This window comes from Paroedura picta, chromosome 8 (assembly GCF_049243985.1).
Source record: "Paroedura picta isolate Pp20150507F chromosome 8, Ppicta_v3.0, whole genome shotgun sequence".
NCBI classification, from domain to species: Eukaryota; Metazoa; Chordata; class Lepidosauria; order Squamata; family Gekkonidae; genus Paroedura; species Paroedura picta.
In genome coordinates, this window is record NC_135376.1 from 53,362,398 (window position 1) to 53,381,956 (window position 19,559).

At 43.1% G+C, this 19,559-nt stretch overlaps 1 protein-coding gene across 1 annotated transcript in view; it reads right to left on the reverse strand.

The window, feature by feature from the left end:
- ABLIM1 (actin binding LIM protein 1) overlaps nucleotides 1–19,559 on the reverse strand; it is a 233,755-nt gene that overhangs the window by 189,238 nt on the left and 24,958 nt on the right. The gene's annotated exons all lie outside the window — the stretch shown is intronic.

The window sequence follows — 19,559 nt, forward strand, 5'->3', positions numbered from 1 at the left end:
TCTGTGCTTCCCCTCTCCAGAGGTGAGGCAGGTAGCAGTGAAAGGCCAGGCATTTCCATTGATGCTACCTCTGCTTTGGAATGCCCTCCTCCTTGTGGCTTGTTTGCTGTCTACCATACTGTCTTTTAAGTACCAGGCCAAAGTATCTCTTTTTACCCAGGCTATTAACAAAGGGGTGTTTATCTTTCTACGAATGTTATGCTATGTTGCTGTCCTGATGTCTCTTTTGCTGCTTTTGAAGTCCCAGGCTTGTTTTGTGGTGATTTTATTTAAAGCAGCTTTGAGGGAAAACTGGGACGAGGCAATGTAGGAAATTTCATAAACAAATAAACAAACAAATAAATAAATAATCCCAGTCAGTTTGCCTGAAGCTAAAGAGTTAATCTGCAAAACCGTCAACAGGGATCCTAGAAGCCATGGAGATGGCTAAACTGGGACATGACATGCACTGGGCTATGCCAACACCAACAAGGTGTGCCATAACAAAGGCCACTGGATTTATGAGAAGAATGAGAAGTATTAGCAGCACTTGGCCAACTAGGTTTAGTCCCAACTGTAATTCTGAAAGTTTTGTTCTTTACATGTACAGACTCAGGATGTTTCATGTCCTTTCCTTGCCCCTTCTTACCAGGAAACTGGTAATACCTGCCCAACTGGTTGCCTTATACAACCTCCTTTTTATGTCAAGTAACAGTAGATCCACCTTCCATATGCTCCACATTATCTAGAATTCATGTGAGTCTGTTTTACACAGAAACTTTACTATTTGCCATACTGGCACATGGTGACTCTCCCGAGGACCTACATTTATGTTGTGTGAATCAATTTTTAAAATGTGAGGAATGAATGCTAAATTCACTCTGCAAAAATCCACAGCAAACATCCATGCTGCATTTGTCTGTCTCGCTAACTACCTGAAATTTTACACAAGTACATAATGTCCAACATTTGAAATTTGGTTTTCTGTCCACACTATTCTCCTTCCTAAAGAACTTGCCCTAAATATTTAAGTTTTTGGAAGTTGCATGCTTCTGCCTTCTACCTTTCATTCTGTATTTCCAGCTGTGACTTTCCTTTAATTACCAAAATAATTTAGCGCTTGTTACTTAATTAATACTTATAAACTTGATCTCTGTTTTATGCACATGTGAACACATATGCACACTCTCTTCCTTAGGCAAGTAAGTGAAATCAGCCCACTTAATAGATTGGGAAATTAAGCTGAACAGAATTGCTGAGGACCTGGAGTTACTCAATGTTGCTGGAGGGGAAAACAAAAAGGAAAATAAAGATGAATAGAAGGGCTGAACAGTCAGAAGTGTTTCATTCCAATGTGAGAAATTCTATGGGTAACATCTGCATGGAAATCTAAGCCACACTGAGCAGGAAACTTTCTTCTTATTCCAGATGTGCAGCAAGAACTATACTCTCTTCAGTATTACCATTTCCAATTTGGGGGTCAAACCTCAACACTGAAAACAGGCCCTGAGTCAAATAAAGTCACAGAAGCCCTGAATCAAAGTCCCAAATGGCAGAACAGAGGAGCAAAGCAGAACAGAATCAGAATGGAATTAACACTACCACCAAACAATTATAATCAGAACAAGCACATGGTACTACCATCCTATTGCATGTTTTATCACTGCCAGATCATATGCTTGGTGGCCTCTAATGCAAGCATGAAGACTGCCATATTGGAAATTCAATTTAAGCATTCTGTATATCAAGGCAAGGCTAGAATCATATTCTCACTGTAGAGATTTGCCTCTTGTTTTTTTTCTCCTTCCTCTGCTGTCTCCAATCCTCTCCCCCCCCCCTGCTTTCAAGAAAAGAAGGAGGCTCCTGCTGCACTTGGCTCCCCCTCCCCTTCTGAACATCCCTAACCACATGCAGAAAACTTTTATGTTTCAATGGAGGGGGGGGGAATAGTGGAAGACTTGAGTTCAAATCGATCTGGATTCAGCGTGATCCACAACGTAATAAACAAAGGAAGTGTAGATTCAGTCCTGGATTGTGCTATTGTGCTGCCACCATTGGACCTAGCACAATTCCCTGCACTTGCATGTGTGCAGAGAGCCATACTTTATTTTTTTGGGAGATCTGAATGCCCCTAGTGTATTTTTGTTTTTTTAGATTTTTCTGCAAACATGTGGAATGCCATGACTTTGCAGAAAAATCCTCTTAGGCTTTGTGTGGACCTGATCTGCAGATTTAGTTATCCACAAATGGGAGACATGCATGGCTAATTGCATATGCGAGCAGGACCCCATATAGGCTTGGAGGAAGTGCTTTATTTCCCCCTCTCCCACTGTTTTCTTTTTTTCCTTTTCTGGAAGCCCCTATAGCCTTTCCCATTTTCCTGCTGCCAGGCATAGAGTTGCCAGCCTCCCACAATTACAACTGAATTCCAGATGACAGAGATCTACCCCTGTTGAGAAAATGGCTGCTTATCTGGCTGAGCACTCCACTCCCCAAGTCCTGTTCTTCTCAGACTCCACCACAAAATCTCCAGGAATTTCCCAACTTGAAGCTGGCAACCCTTGTCAGGCCTGACTAGAATGATTCTTTCCTCAAAGGCCAAAATAGGACTGGAGAGGGCTTTACCTCTCCCCGCCCTTTTACTGATAGAACAAACCTTGGAATACTGTGGTTGCCTAGCAAGAGCCACTGAGGGAATCTGTTACTTAGAGCTACAAGAACTCCTTGGGGCCTTTGTTTGGATTTGTAGAAAGATCAGTCTTGCCAGTTCACAACTCCAGTCACCGGATTTATTCAAAGACTGGCCAGTAAAGTAACTAGCCCATACTTCTGCTGACCTCTTTTTGATGGCACTTTCTGAAAAGGAAAGTGCTTTTATGTTCATGGAATAGGCCAGGAATTTTATTTCCAAAATGAAAACAGATCTACCAGATGGTAACTAATCCAACAGCTGGACATCAGTTGTCTGTCAATGTCAATGAAAGCTTACTGGAGCCCAGGTTGCCTCTGTGCCTTCATTTTCTACAGGTCAAATGCTGGAAGATGGAACAAAGTTGCTATTTTAATCAAGCCCAGTTTGACTCAGGAATACCTCAAGCCAATACCAGTTCCTAAGTCCATCTCTGAATCGAACACAAGTTGGGATTTAGTCAATAAGCTAAGTCATCATGAAGTCCTCATTAAAGACAAAAGAAGAAACAGCACTACTTGAATTCCAGTGGAACTGTGCCACCTACTAACATATATGGAAAGAGCGGGGGGGGGGGGGGGAGAAAAATGTAAGATCCATGTTCATACAAAACAAACCCTGCAAAACTAACAGGCAGATGTTTTTCTTAGGGCTTTTCTGTATTTTAATTTTCCTCCTTGAGGTGTTCCTGTTGCTTCAAGGTATTTATCTGTGCCACATGTTTTGTTCCCTCTAATGGCAATTTGATACTACTTTGCTTTATTTCTGGCCTTAAAATCTCCAGTTCAAACCTGTAGGGAGATACATCAGACATAAAGTAGTATAATGTTGAATTAACTACTAGGGGGCAAAACATGTGCGGGACAAAAAAATGCCCCAAATTAACAGGAGCACACAAGTGAGGAAAATACAAATGCAGAAAAGCCTTAGTGGGCCTATGAGAGAGCCAACATGGGAAGTTGTTGTTGTTGTTATGTGCGAAGTCGTGTCCGACCCATCGCGACCCCATGGACAATGATCCTCCAGGCCTTCCTGTCCTCCACCATTCCCCGGAGTCCATTTAAGTTTGCACCTACTGCTTCAGTGACTCCATCCAGCCACCTCATTCTCTGTCGTCCCCTTCTTTTGCCCTCGATCGCTCCCAGCATTAGGCTCTTCTCCAGGGAGTTCTTCCTTCTCATGAGGTGGCCAAAGTATTTGAGTTTCATCTTCAGGATCTGGCCTTCTAAAGAGCAGTCAGGGTTGATCTCCTCTAGGACTGACCGGTTTGTTCGCCTTGCAGTCCAAGGGACTCGCAAGAGTCTTCTCCAGCACCAGAGTTCAAAAGCCTCAATTCTTTGACGCTCGGCCTTCCTTATGGTCCAACTTTCGCAGCCATACATTGCAACTGGGAATACCATAGCCTTGACTAAACGCACTTTTGTTGGCAGGGTGATGTCTCTGCTTTTTAGGATGCTGTCTAGATTTGCCATAGCTTTCCTCCCCAGGAGCAAGCGTCTTTTAATTTCTTTGCTGCAGTCCCCATCTGCAGTGATCTTGGAGCCCAGGAAAATAAAATCTGTCACTATCTCCATTTCTTCCCCATCTATTTGCCATGAATTGAGAGGGCCGGATGCCATGGGAAACATGGGAAAGGACCCCCCAAAAAGTATTAGAGATGAGCTAACACATTTCTTTGGGGACGTGAACAAGGCACACATGCAAAGGCTGTGTCAACTTGTATGTAGTGGTGGCAGACCTATTCCGAGGGTGAGATGGTGGCAAAGATGCAATGTAAAGCTTAGAGGAAATGAACAAGCATATGATGTTGATGTTGATCCTCCTTCTACCTACCATGCCTTTCCAACATGAGTTAGTCTCCTATGGTCAGGTCTCCTCCAAGCTGGCTGCAATGTTAGATATAATCCTTGCAGCTGGTGGGAGGGTGGAGAAAGTGGTGATCAGTAAAAGTTGCAGGGAGGGGGAAGGGTTTAACACTGCACATTTTCATTTTGTACATTTTAAATGCATACATGTGTGTGCAGAACATAGATGCACAGGCATAATAAAGGAATAATCAACCTTTAAAGAAACAGTTCTGCCTCCGTGATGAATATTTTGATCACAGTTGGATATAGCAAGGAGAGTACATAAGTTCAAAATGTGACCCTACCCCTCAAAATATAGATAGCCTATGCACTTGGGGCTATGTGTGAATCAGACTAGCTTCCCTACATTTGTGTTTCTGGCCAGCATCTATAAATACCAAACCTGATTGCCTCCTAAACAGCAAAATACCCGATCTGAAATAGCCACATGTAGAATGGCCAATCAAGGCAGAACTGTTCTTACTGTTTAGTGCCAAGTCAAGGACTGCTTCATATATTACTGCCCTTGTGCACAAGGCACCTACGGTAATTTTGTTTTTAGCACTATGTTTATCAGTCAATTGAGTGTTTCAAGTAACAATGTGTTCTAGTTTGGGAAAAGAAAAAACATTTGACTTTGAGTTGTTCCCTGAAGAAAGCCTCATTTCTAGGAAGTTTGTTTGTTTTACTGGAAAGTATGTACTTTGTTTTCAAAACCAAGGTGAGGAACTATGATACAGATTTTCATATGAAGAAACCAAAGCAGGTTTGAGATAGACAGCGGGAAATGGATGAAAATTAGCTGCTATATATGTACCTCCTCTCAAGTAGGACTGTCAGAGTGGGAACTATTTGGAGATTCAGGGATGGAGCCTGGGAAGGGCAGGATTGGAGGAGGGGAGGGGCACCAGTAGTGTATAATGCCATGCTACAATTATCATGACAGACCATGGACATCTTGAGAGCCTCAGTTTGGTTACTCCTGCCATAAAGTTTGCCCTCCAAAGCAGCCATTTTCTCCAGAAGAACTAATCTACATTACCTGGAGGTCAGCTGTAACTCAAGGAGATTTCCAGTCCCCACCTGCAAGTTGCTACACGGAGCACAATGAAATGAAAAACGGGCTCAAGCCTCAGATCGGGCAAGGTCAGTCACTTCATACATAGCTGTCCCTATACTGAAGATCTTTTTAACAACAACAAAACTGAATTTAAAATGGCTCACCACTCCGGCTGCCGTAGAGATCAATGAAATAAGCACGAGTACATTGGCATAGTAAAGACAATATTGACTTGTTGCCCAAAAGATATTCACCTGCTAATACCTGTCACTGAACAGAGTACTGAAACAAACACAGCTTGCTTTCAGAAATTGGCCATACTGTGAGTGCCCTACCTAAAATAGATACAACATCCCATGAAACTGCTGTGGAACATCTATGAACATCCATACCGAAAAGTAATCTTGATTGGATTAATTTAGAAAAACTGTCAACTATTTCTGAGCTGCAAGGTCATCTTATTTATCCAACCCTTTGGCTGGGTTCTGTTATGTTGTTTTATTACAATTTCATTATTCCTGAAAACAGTAAGTACATAAGGGTCATGTACGTGAACCATGACAAATTCCACTTTTATTGCAGCAGGGATTAAACCAGACAAAGTAACAAAGAGCAGTGACCCAACTCCTAAGAGCTTATGAGAAAATAAAGGAGATCAGGCCCAGCATCCACAGAAACCCATTTAAGTTTGTTTCATCCACCAAAGTGTTATCTATATAGGAAAATACTTCAAGTAGCTCTGAAAACCCAAATATTGGAACTCGCATGACTTTTGACAAGCATCAGTAAAATCATGTGTGTTTATGAGCACAAATTAACACTGTAATCCACAGATATAGGTTATTTTATTGTGGCATCCAAGACCTAGCTTTAGTGGTACCCGTCGGTAAACAAATGAAACTGCCTGAATGAGACCATTAGTCCATCAATATCTGTACAGTCTACTCAGACTGGCAGCAGTTCTTCAGGATCTCATGCTGAAGAAGAGTTAGTTTTTATATGCCGCTTTTCTCTGCCAGGAGTCTCAAAGTGGCTTACACTCGCCTTCCCTTTCCTCTCCCCACAACAGACACCCTGCGAGGTAGGTAAGGCTGAGAGAACTCTGATATTACTGCTCACTCAGAACAGCTTTATCAGTGTTGTGGCGAGCTGGCCGTATGTGGAGGAAGAGCGGCGAATCAAAACTGTACTCCTATTTTACCTTTGCTGCCCATTGTCCAGTACTAACAATAATATATCTCAACTATGTTTTAATATACTATAGTACAGTAACACCTGCCTCAAGTATCTACCAGTCACCAGAACTCAAAGCCAGTCTGGGGTGGTTGTTACAGGGTTACACAAAGTTTGATGAAACCCAAGTTCAAATATCCACTCACAACAACTGAGTCATTCCTGTGCTAGTGATTCTTTCTCAGCGTAACAGACAGCCTCCCACCTTTCCCAGTGTGTAGCATCAAAACGAAGAAAGGGCACCAAAAAACCCAGAGCCTATAGAAACTAGGGTTGCCAACCACCAGGTAGAATCTAGCAATCTTATGGAATTACAACTAATTCCCAGATTACAGTAATCTGTTTCCCTGGAGAATATGGCTGCTTTGGAGGGGAGACTCTGTGGCATTATACTCTGCTGTGTTCTTCTGCATCCCAGATTCCTCCCTTCCTAGGCCCCACCCCCAAAGCTCCATGAATTTCCCAACTAGGAAATGAACAACAGCTCCCCAGTCTTCCTAGAATAACTTTGACCAAGAAGAGTGTACCTTCCATATAGAAGAAGAAGAGTTGGTTCTTATATGCCGCTTTTCTCTACCTGAAGGAGGCTCAAAGTGGCTTACAGTCACCTTCCCTTTCCTCTACCAACATAAGACACCATGTGAGGTGGGTGAGGCTGAGAGAGCCTTGATATCACTGCTCGGTCAGAACAGTTTTATCAGTGCCATGGCAAGCCCAAGGTCACCCAGCTGGCTGCTTGTGGGGGAGTACAGAATCGAACCTGGCATGCCACATTAGAAGTCCACACTCCTAACCACTACACCAAACTGGCTCTCCCATAGTTCTCCCATAACTCCTCCCTCAGACCTGAAGTTCTCAATCACCACCCAGTGGCTGCTTAGGGTATTGGCAACCTTTACCACATACTAAATCAGCCTTTCTTACCTTTTTTATTGTTGAGAAACTCCTGAAACATTCTTTATGCTTTGAGAAATCCCAGAATGGATGTGATCGCACAGAATATGGTTGGAAAGCACAGCTGTGAACATGTCCACTTGGATTCCCTCACCTTCCATCCCCTCCAGGCCCATCCAGTGATGGGGGGGCCATGGGGGGGCAGGTCAACATGACCATATATGGTCATATCATCCAATAAATGTTTAACAAAATTTTAAAATATAAAGACAATTCAGGTAAAAGTGTATAAACACACAACCCATGGCTCTACACTGTTCCACAGACTTTCAAGGCATTACTGATATGGATATCCTTTTTGGCTCAGAGCTGTGTTTTTCTATTCTAGATTAGATTTGTGGTAGTTTATATAGATTTTGTAAAAGGCCATATTCCATATGGAAATAAGTCTGCTTCTTAATTTCCAACGAGACCCCAATTCCTGCTAATTGCTGCCAACAATTTAAATATCCTGTACGGTAACTGCAGAAGGATGATTTCTACATGCCAACCCAAATCCATGCTTAGATAAGACAAGGAGTGGCTGAAGCATGAAAACCACCACTGGTATTATCTATGTATAGCAAAATAATTTACATCTCATCAAAGAAAGTGGTGAAATGGTGCTAATTTTCCTTAGCTCATCACCGGATGCAACAACAGCACAAGTTCAAAATTTGCTGGCCCTGCTATCTAGAGCTCAGGAATGACTAACCTTATTGATCCTTACACAAGTGGATCATTAGTCCATAGTATTTTGCCAGCTCTAAAGCGACATTTTGCCTATGTTGCTGAGAAGCCATTAACACAAGGGTATAGGACCAGGCTGTCAAAATGTCTAGCGTAATGGAACTCCAATTATACACTTCAAAATTCTTTGGAGGCCAAAACATCTAAAGGTCAAATGGATTATTCCAGATATAGCTCAATCAGGGGATGCTATCAGAAGTCTGGAAAGCAAGGCAGCACCTGTGTTGTATGCCTACGCTAGATGTTCTTCCACCCCACACCCATTAACTTGGCTTCGAACCATTCTATAACTGTAGACAGTAGGAAACTGTGTTTCATAGAGTTCAACCAATGAGTCATTCGAATTTTTTCCAAGTTTGAATCAATTGGTTTTACAGCTTCAGCTCTGGATTTAAACTCTTGGCATAACTAACTATAACGAAAGGCTGATTTCAGTTTGCTTTGTAACATTTACCACCAGGAAACACTTAATGTTTGGAAGGGAGCAGGGAGGGGGCAGGGGACAAGAATTCTCACCCCTTATGTGGATGTTCCACATAAGCGGTGAGAATCCTTGTCGATAGATTTTTTTTAAAGGTGGCCCTCCAACAGTATATCATATGATACTTCTCCATATGATACTGAGAGTGACATGTTTTCAAGAGTGAAGAGACTTTATTTGAATCATACAATGGACTCGAGTATTCAGGGCAACAGTTAATAATTAAAGGCAAGAAAAGGCTTAAGAAACAAATTAATTTATGCAAGTATACAGAATACCAATGTTAGTGATGTGCCTTATATCTTGAGGTATTAAATGCCATATAAACATAAAATAAAACCCAGGAATTATATTTTAATGACCATATTCTAATCCATGTGATTTTAAAACTATTATTTATAAACCTCCCCAGAAGCCTTTGGGATGAGGGTATAAGTGTAAAGAAGCTAAAAAAGCTAAGAAGGAAAGGGCAAAATCTGTACTTTCCTTGATTAATCTAAAAAAGCAGAATTCCCTCTTCTGGTAGGCAGAGCCCCACAAAAGCCAGTGTCCAAGGGAATCATGACACTGACACTATGCCATTTAACACACACTCACTCTAATTTTTAAATAGAAAATGGCTTAGATGCAGTGTGATTTCACTTTCATACACAAGACAGATAAAAAACCTGGAGTGGTTCTTGCTTGTGCTGTTCTTGTAGCAGACATAATAAATATGTTTCTCGACACTTGGCATTATCAAAAGGCAGAGGCCATTTTCAATAGACAATCCCAAATGGTACAAGAAGGAAAACAGATACCTCTATAAATGAGAACACACACAAACACCATTTTTTCCTGGATTAGGCAAAACCTCAACAAAACAAGAAAAACAGCCATTTTAATTCCCATGACAGCCCCATGTGAATCTTCATATATTTAAATTAACACAGCATTTTTTTTTACAGCCTGGGTAAACTGTGGTAAAAACAAAACGTTATTGTCGACTGAGCCATTAATTAGAATGACGATGACAAAAGAAGCTGCTCCCAAGTGGCAGGCTTTGGCAACAGAGACTACCTTCCAGGTGCCAGGCCAAATGAGCCGGAGCTCAGCGGGGAGACAATATATTTGTTCCTGGAGGAGGGGACTGGCACTTGTCTTGGCAAACAGCTGATGCATGTTATAAATCTGGCAACTTGACGGGAGCAAGCTATTAAGACTAGCTCGCCCAGCAACATGGGTGAAGCGCTACATACCAGCGGCAGCCGTCACTGGGCGGGGGATGGGGGACAATCCTATAGAAGGGATTACTGAGTTGAGAAGGGCAGGAAGGAGGAAAATGTTTATCAGCAAACAGTCAGAGACATTTCGTCAGCTGCAGCTTCAGGTAGTTTTCTTTTCCCGGGAAAACAGCAGACATTCAGGCCTGTGGGGTACTACAGATATCCAGTATTGCAAACAAAACCTGGACTGGCACCTTTATTTTTGCTTATGTTTTCATCGGACACAGCCCAATGTGTCAGATATGCATGAATCTTCAGTCAGCAAACATTATTTTTGCATTCAGGTGGTTGGCCACGTTTTTTGGAGTACATGGAGTAGAAGAGAAATATTAAGCCATGGGGTTAAAAAGATATGAAATGTAAGAGGCGCTCAAATTTCTTCATGCGTGTTTTGAGAACCTACTGCTATAGGGTTCTGGTTAAATAGCATTTTATGCTATAATAGTTGTGCAATTCTAAACAGACTTATACCCTTCTAAATCAATTGGCTTACAAGGATGAAACACTATTTAGGGTTGTACTGTACTTCTGTTATTCTTTAAGGTCACCCAATCCTTTTTTTAAAATATAGCTCCAATAGACTACCTCTGGAATTGATCCCTATTTAAAGAGAGCCAGCTTGGTGTAGTGCTTAGGAGCGTGGACTTCTAATCTGGCGAGCTGGGTTCAATTCCCTGCTCCTCCCCCACATGCAGCCAGCTGGGTGACCGTGGGCTCACCACAGCACTGATAAAGCTGTTCTGACCAAGCAGTGATATCAGGGCTCTCTCAGCCTCACCCACCTCACAGGGTGTTTGTTGTGGGGAGAGGAAAGGGAAGGCCAATGTAAGCCGCTTTGAGACTCCTTCGGGTAGAGAAAAGCAACATATAAGAACCAACTCTTCTTCTTCTTCTAAAGAAGAAAACTTCAGAATTAGGGCTGGCCCACCTGCCAAGTAGCCCTTGACAAGTGCCCGGGGTGGAAGGGCACTAAGTCAGCCTTTCTCCAATGTAGTGGCATCAACTTCAGCAGCAGCTTCAGATACCACCATGCCAACGTACCTGGATAATAGGGCTGCCAGTTGGTAAATATTTAGAAATTTGGGTATTGATCCTGAGGAAGGTGAGGTTTGGGAAAGGGATCTTGGTTGTCTGGAGATAAACTGTAATTCCAGGAGGTCACCAGTTGCCATCTCGAAACTGGCAGCCTTACATGTACATGGACAGTGGCCAATTTATGGAATGAGACTCTTGCCAAAGAGGGGAGGGGAAGGGAAGGAGATTTTAAGAGTGCAATTCTAAACAGATTTACGATCCTAAATACTACGGTTGCCAGGTTCTTCGATGCTGCCAGTGGCAGATGAGTGGGAGCACCCTGAGAGTGGGGAGGAGTACCATAGTATGTCAGAGATGATGGGGGGGGGGTGACACTCTGGCTTTTGGGGAAAAACTCTACAGCAGAATTTTCTTTAAACCAGAGAGTTTCCCTTCAAAACTAGTGTGTCTGTCCCCCACAACAACCCCAATGAACTGATGCAACTTCCGAGTGAAGTTAGCATGTCGCAACGTTCTTCCAGGTTTGGGTGAGTTGGGCTGGACCTGGCAACCCTATTAAGTACATTTACCTCAGGGTTTGACTATTTAGGATTGTGCTCAAAGGAGATTACATGTTAAAATTACATCTGGACATTGCACAAAGGGCCAAGAGAAAGATCTATAATGAATGTCAGACTCCCCTAAGCCCCATAACAAGTAAACTGTGGGTCTAATAGCAATCAGCTGACGACTAGCAGAAGGATCAGCCCAGGTAGCACAGTCCGGAATGACCTTTACAGGGGGGGAAAGCATTAATTGGGGCCTCTGCTTTCCGCACCATTTACTGGTTCAGTGCAGCAGCCTTTTGGATAAGCTGTAAGGAAATGAAAATACCAGAAGATTTGGGATAATTCCAGGATACTGGGATGTCACATTAAATTAGGCTGCTATTGCTTATGGGCCTTTGTGCTCATAGTGACTAAACTAATCTATCATGTCTAGAAAATATATCTTATGAGTGGCGATGTCCCATTCCATTGCTCAGATTTTTAAGGGTTTCCTTTTGAACTTTAAGCTGTGCCTCATTACGATATCACAGGAGTCTCTTTATTCTGAAGAAGAAAGAATGAACTTAAAGGCTTCTTCCCAGCAGGACCCCCTCTTGTTCCAGGAATGCTGCAGTGAATGCTGTCAGCTTATTTTGAAAGATAAGTGGAGGCTAATTATTAAAACACATGAGCAAAAGCATCTTCAAATCAGCTTAAGGAATACAGGAAATTCTTCCACACAGTTTGCCTTCATTCTTTCAAATTGTGCCTTCACTGAGCAGAAAAGGAATAGACTATTATAGTTACCAGAAAAAGTCCTGGTGGGCCAATGGCTGAGAAGCCCCCCCCCAGCCCGTCACCAGCCAATCAAGAGCATCCACAAAGCACTGTGAACAAGTGGTCCAGGTAATGTCATTTCTGTTAACATGTGACTTCCGGGGTATAGCAAGAAGATGTGGCCTGCTGACTTCACTTTCAGGATTTTTCGAAGCCTGAAGAATGTTTCAGAGTTTTCTCAATGGTAAAAAGGTTGAGAAATAAGAGCTTGTTTGAGCCTTGTTCAGCACAGAGTAGCCTGGACCTTTTCTACATCTGGAATTCAGCCCAACTCACTGCTCGTCCAGTCATGGGATTAATTCCCGCTTCTGCATGAGGTCAGTGCCAATCCAAGGCAATCCCAGGCCTGGCCTGACTCAGGCCCTCAGTTGCCCCGCAGAAAGGCCCCCTTTCTTTGCTCTGGGCATCAACGGAGCCTATGTCAGGCCTGGGCTATCCAGAAGGGAAGAGTCAATCCATCCTGACTCAGCTCCTCACCACCTGTGGCCACAAGTACAGCATGCCAGAAGGGACAAAAATATCCTAGGCACCTCTGCAGCACTGCACAGTACAGCAGAGCCACATAGGGCATTTTTAAAATTACTTTTAAGAACACAGGATTGTATTGGTACACAATACAACGTTCTTAATTTTTTTTAAAGTCCCATGCTACCTCACAGCACAGCGGAACCTAGCCAACCCAGCTGCCGTGCAGGAGCACAAATCCAGGGTGGATTGGTACAGTGGACTAAATCCTCCCCAGTATGGGAGCGGGAGGAGACAAGGCAACCTGCCCTGGCCCAAACACAAGGTGGCAGCTCAGTGCAAAGTCCTCCATGCAGTAAAGGTCCTGAACAGGCGCGCTCTCTCTCCCGTCTTCCTTTTGTGGAGAGTACTGCCCTGTTCTATGGCTGTTTTTCCCCCTCTTCCCAGGCTGTCCCTGATCAGAAATATCTTCTGGGCACAATCAGAAAACAGTCTAACAAATTTAGAGTCCAGTAGCACCTTTAAGACCAACACAGTTTTATTCAAGTTATAAGAGCTTTCATGTTGCATGCACACTTCCTCTTGAATCAGAAAACAGCCTGGTTATATGTGATAATGGGGAACCAGCCCAACAAACCCTGTTTCGCCCTGTCAGTGGCAATCAGCCCTTCTACTGGCCAAGGGAACCTTTAAACTCAAAGTGAAAATAAGTTGTGACAATCAAAATATTTCAAAGTACAAAGTTAATTCCAGCATTTAAAACTTGGGACCAGGTCAGATACACTTTCTAATCAAGGATAGGCCAGTACCATGAAACAGTTGCTAGCCACGCCCCTGTTAATCTGGCAACTGTTTTAAAAATTGCCTGGCTCCTGTGCTGAATTTATGGTAATTTAAAAACAAATCCCATGTCACTCTTTTATTTTTATTTATTTGAAAGTATTTATATACATGCCTTTCTCTGGAGCACCTCAGGCCCAAAGTGACTGGTAACAATATTGAAACAGCGTAAGATTCTTTAAATAAACATTAAAGCAACATATAAACAATACATTAAAGCCATATTCAAAGCCTGTCTAAAAATACCTTATTCCACACTACCAGGATATCCCTATTTGCCGAGGCTCAGGTTACCCCAAAAGATCTCAGGAACCATCATTTTGCAGTCTCCCTGGGAAAAGCCTTGACCTTTTCGGACATGGGGCATCTGCTGAAGAACCCGGAGCCTTTCTGCACATGCTTCATACATCAGCACTATAGTACCAAGGGTGCTTTCCTCGCTGTTGAGGTGCCGTCCTTTAGTTAGAATAACTTACACACAGGGATTTGAAGGACTGCATGACAAGATTTGTACTGCTGAAGTTATTCTTGGTACAGGTCTTATCATCAGTGTAAAATAACCTAATAGCCTTCTGAATGTTGGACTAGGCAAGATCCATAGTGTGCATGATTCAAACAGATATGAAGACTATCCTACAGGGAGCACTGGAAGCGATGTGCTATTTAGCACAGCTAGACTGTGAGCTTCCTGATGTTTTTCAAATAATCTCCTCCAGTATCCTGATTAGCTCATTTGGAGACTTCCTGATCCTTTGAGTATAACTTCCTCCTGGCTTGCCTCCAGAACAGACAGACAGAATGAACATTGAACAGTTAGATAGGACTCTCACTCTTCTCCCTTTCTATACAAAGTTGTTTCTCTTCTTAATCAACCAGTTTTATTCTTCTAAATGGTTGCTTTGCGCCTCTTTGCATATTTAAACTCTGCCAACCCTGAATAGGGTTGCCCAAGGATTACTTTGCCCCCATCGCTTCAATAGAAAGAAAAGTTTCAAGTCTATAGCGTCTGTTCTGGAGGCCAGCAGGGAGGAAGTATATTCACAGTCCTTGCACTGGAGCCAGGTATAGTAGCTCTTGGATAGGGATGCCAGCCTCCAGGTAGGGCCTGGAGATCCCCTGGAATTACAGCTTATCTCCAGACTACAGAGAACAGTTTTGCTGGAGAAAGGGCTGCTCTGGAGGGTAAGCTAAGTGGCGTTTGACACCACTGGGGTCTCTATACTTCACAGAATTCATCCCCAAATCTCCAGGAGTTTCCCTACCTGAATCTGGCAGCCCTATACCTCCATTCCCTGCCAGGAGAAAATTGGCTATCCTAGTTGGATAGCATTGCCAGATCCAGGTTCTGGCAGGGGCCCTTGTGTCTGAGAAAGTGGCAGACAGAGGCACTGTGGATCCCCCCACACAAACATATTCTCTCTCTCTCTACATTTGCCTTTTAGGTTATTGTCCAGCCTAGAATGACAGCAGAACTCTTTCAGGTTAAAAAGATGGATCACAGTCTTTGCATCCATCACTGTGGCTGCTGCTGCAATCATCCTTTGGGCTTTGCATGGCACAGGGAACAAGATGTTTTTGTACCGTACACTGACAGTGTGATGCCAGGATTGCTGCACTGTGCCAGCATAATGGCACAACGGGACAGCTGTGTCTCTGGTGTGCAAAGTTTACAGTTGATCCTGTTCTCAACCCCAGTGGACGTAACTCAGGGGCACTATCAAAACCCACATTCTACATCAAGGATGTCAATATACGATCAAGCCCTGAATTACTAACAGTTGCAAGTTAGATATCACAGATACATCTGCGCTTTCTTCCAAGCATGATTCAGTGTTGCTTGTTTAGGCTTTGTGTAAAATAAAGGATGGAGAGAGCAGGGATTTGTCCAGAGCCCCTATCTCTGAAGAGAGGGAAGAGATCAGAGCTAGCCAAGATTCCAAATTTAGTAGTCTGTAGCTACAATTCTTTGTTCTTAATTCAAGGCAACCTGAATAACTCAATAAATGGGCATCCAGGTTACAAAGCCCATTTGTTTATTCAAGCTGTACAAACTGCCATTGCCTTAAAGAGATGTAGCTAGAGCACAGGCAGAAGAAGCTGTTGCAGAAGGATGGTGTAAGTCTTTTTTGACTTGCTCATTGACTATTATGGGATTGTTTTCCTTTAAATTTGGAGCTTCTGGCCAATGGTTTCTCAGTGCAATCCAAGGAGGGAAACACTCTGGTATTTCCTACATGAAGTGGTGACTGTGTGGTTAATAAGGTTTGCTATAAAAACAACAACAACAACAACAAAAGAATACAGGGCATTCACAGGGCCATTCCACATTCGTCCAAAATAGCACAATGGTTACTAATTGAAATCGCTACAGTTTTGCCGTTATGCACAACGTCGTTGACAATCTGCAACACTTCTGAAACGATCCGCAAAAAGCGCTTCGTTGTAGCACTTTCAGGGAAATCCCAAAAAGTGGATTCACCCTCCGGAAAGCGCTACACTCCTGCAACCAATCTGCAACACTAGTGGGAAAGTTCTGTGCGTTACCATTGTTGCGGTTTCTGCAAAGTCCCTCACCCTGGCTCTCTCCTCTGATCTTCCGGCAAAGCGATCGCCATTTTTTTTTCTCCGAGCGAGCGGAGATCAACGCACCGGCAAACCTTCGCTTACCCAGTGAGGCTTCCCTGGCTGCAGTCCCTCTGTTTAAAGTCACCAAGCACAAGCATCGCAGAGGCCTGTTTGCTGGTTTATTTTCACTTTATTTTTCACACTGTTTTTGGCTGAAAATCACGCCCGTGAGGGGGGATTTTTTTTTTTACTCGGGGGGGAGCGTGGCATTGATGAAACGGCAGCTCAAACATCACCTGCTAGCTGGATGGGTCTCTCCGTTGCAACGAATCAATGCATATTCGTTGCAACGGGTGTGTTGTTTTTTTTTTAAAAAACCTTCCTTAAAGGGAAAGGGGCTGTTTGGGAGCATGATAACGGCCACCCATTGGCTGGTTGACGGCCAGGGGCGGGACACAGCTCAGCAATAGCGCTTCTTTTCTAGCGATTTTTGCCAAGACCGGAACCCTGTGGGAAACGATAGAAACGCAACTGGATTCCACTACAAAGGCAGGTATGCATAACGACGAATTCCACTATTTAAAATGGTGATTTTTCGTTCAGCAAACAATTTGCTACATGGATCCCGGTGCGGAATGGCCCTCAGTCACTTTCAGGAACCAGAGATCCAAAATACTCAGCTACAGGGGTGACAAAAGTCCCATAAATCAAGGTTACTCCCACAGGGTATAGTTTTAGCCCTGGGACCCTTAGAATCCCACAAAGCTTTCAGCAGCAGCTGCTGAATAAATGAGGCAGCCGCTGGATAAGTGATCCTTGTGGGCCTCTTACTGCTTATTGAGCAGGAAGCAGAGAGTAAGAATAAATTGAACCCATCCATGAACAGCTCTGGCTCTCAAAGCTTTTACCAGGATGGCAATAAAATCCTAAAATAGAGTTACACCCTTCTGAGTCCATCAGCTTTGAGGGGAATAACTATTTAGGATCACAGCGCATACTGTTCAGTGCCTCGAGACTTGTATTTTGGGACTTTCATGCCAGGAGACACATCACTTGCTCGGAGGCAACAATGGACAGCCACTGCCTTTGCACCTTGTTGGTAGGCTTTCCAGAAGCATCAGAAAGGCCGCTGTTGGAAGCCAGCTGCTAGATCCTTGGTCTGATCCAGTTCAACTTTATTATTTGGAGGGTTATTGGGTGAGAGCCTTGAGTGTGTGAACTTTCTGTGCTCCACAGGGTGGTAAATGTGTTCTCAACAGAACATTCCACCCTCTTCTTGCCAGCCAAATTCTTGAAGAGTACCAAAATAGGCACTGATGTGCACCCACAGGGAGAGGCAGCACAACTCAGGCTACTGCTTTATAATTGGCAGACCAATCAACCTCTGTGGCACATTCAGAAAGAATACTTTGGGCAGACTCAGTTTGTTTATGACAATGATGCAAAACAGGCATGTTGTGGTGACATCAAGCAACTACTAGTGTTTTTGCTCTGCGGTGCAAATCCTCAAGGCCTGTATGCACTTTTAGGTTTCTGCTGCTCAATATTATATTAGATGAGATGCGCAATCGGTGATCATTTGAATTGTACACAGGATCAGACATGGCAAGAGCATCATAGAATGCAGCCGAGATTGGATGTAGCTTCGAGTTCTCATGCAGCACATTTCCCATATTTTGAAGGGAAAAAACATACAAAAGGAAACAATTCTCACATGATAATTCTTAGTCTGTAATGAAAGTGGTGACAAAAGCCCTACCACATGCACACAGAGCCTATTAAGTTTTGACTCTTCCCACAGCTTTTTCATCTTCCTTTGGGAACCCCCCCCCAAAAAAAAATCGCTTATTGATCCAACACTTGATACCCACTGAATAGAGAGCCAGTATGTTATAGTGGTTAAAAAGTGATGAACTGGGTTTGATTCCCCTCTCCTCCACATGAAGCCAGCTGCATGACCTTGGGCTAGTCACAGATCTCTATGATTCTTAGAGCTGTTCTCAGAGCAGTTCTGTTAAAGCTCTGTCGGGCCCCATCTACCTTACAGGATATCTGTTGTGGAGAGAACAAAAGGAAAAGTATCCTTAAAATGCTTTAGGACTCCTTCGGGCAATGAGCCAGCTCTTCTGAATAACAGATCTGTTTACCCATTACCACTCAATAATCTGCACTAGCATCACTTTTGTACTGGAGGTACTAAAGGAATCAAATAGGTACATGCCATGTCAATAGGAGAAGTGAAAGGACTCACTACTCTAAACTATTTTAATTTGTGATTAAGCCATTCATTGGTTAATTAATGCTTAACCAATGCCAATATCTTAAATTTCATTTGTTGGAATTACTTTAAATACACCACTGCATGAACAGAAGCAAGAAGAACCTGAGCCAGTATGACCCAAAGCATGTGTCATGTACTTGGACCCAATTGTTTTTACTCAGTGTGCTATGCACACATTACAGTAAAAGACCACTTGGTAACTATCCATACTAAAATATCATTCTGTGCTTCCCAACCCTTCGAAAACAGCTTTAACAATAACGTATTCCACAAAACTGATGTTACAACAAAAGCAGTGGTTGAAAGAACAATCTGCATATGAAAAGAGCAAGACAAAAAATATCTGCCCCACTTCTCACTGTCCCAGACTTAAACCTAGACAAAAACGACTGCAGAGATTGAAAACTGCAACATCCAAGAAAGGATGCTAGCTGAAGAAACCTAGGTGTTTGATGATCTCTCTAAGAGCACCATGTCTTGTAACACAGCAGCCTTTCCTTTATCCCTGTGGTAACACTGGAAGTTCCACGGTACATAAGATAAGACCGAGAAGAGGCCCCATACTAGCATCAGCCACAGGGCTAGGGAAACACCAGCATGGAAACGATCTGTTCTGAAGATTCTTTCCATGTGAATAAGGGCCTTGGATGTAATGCTATAATAGCAGCAGTTCCTGTGCTATTGTGGTAATGCCAGAACAGCCCTCCAAAGGTAGCAGCAGTAGAGCTGTAAGTTGTTCAGTGGTAACTATATTTATGTAATTTGAACTGTG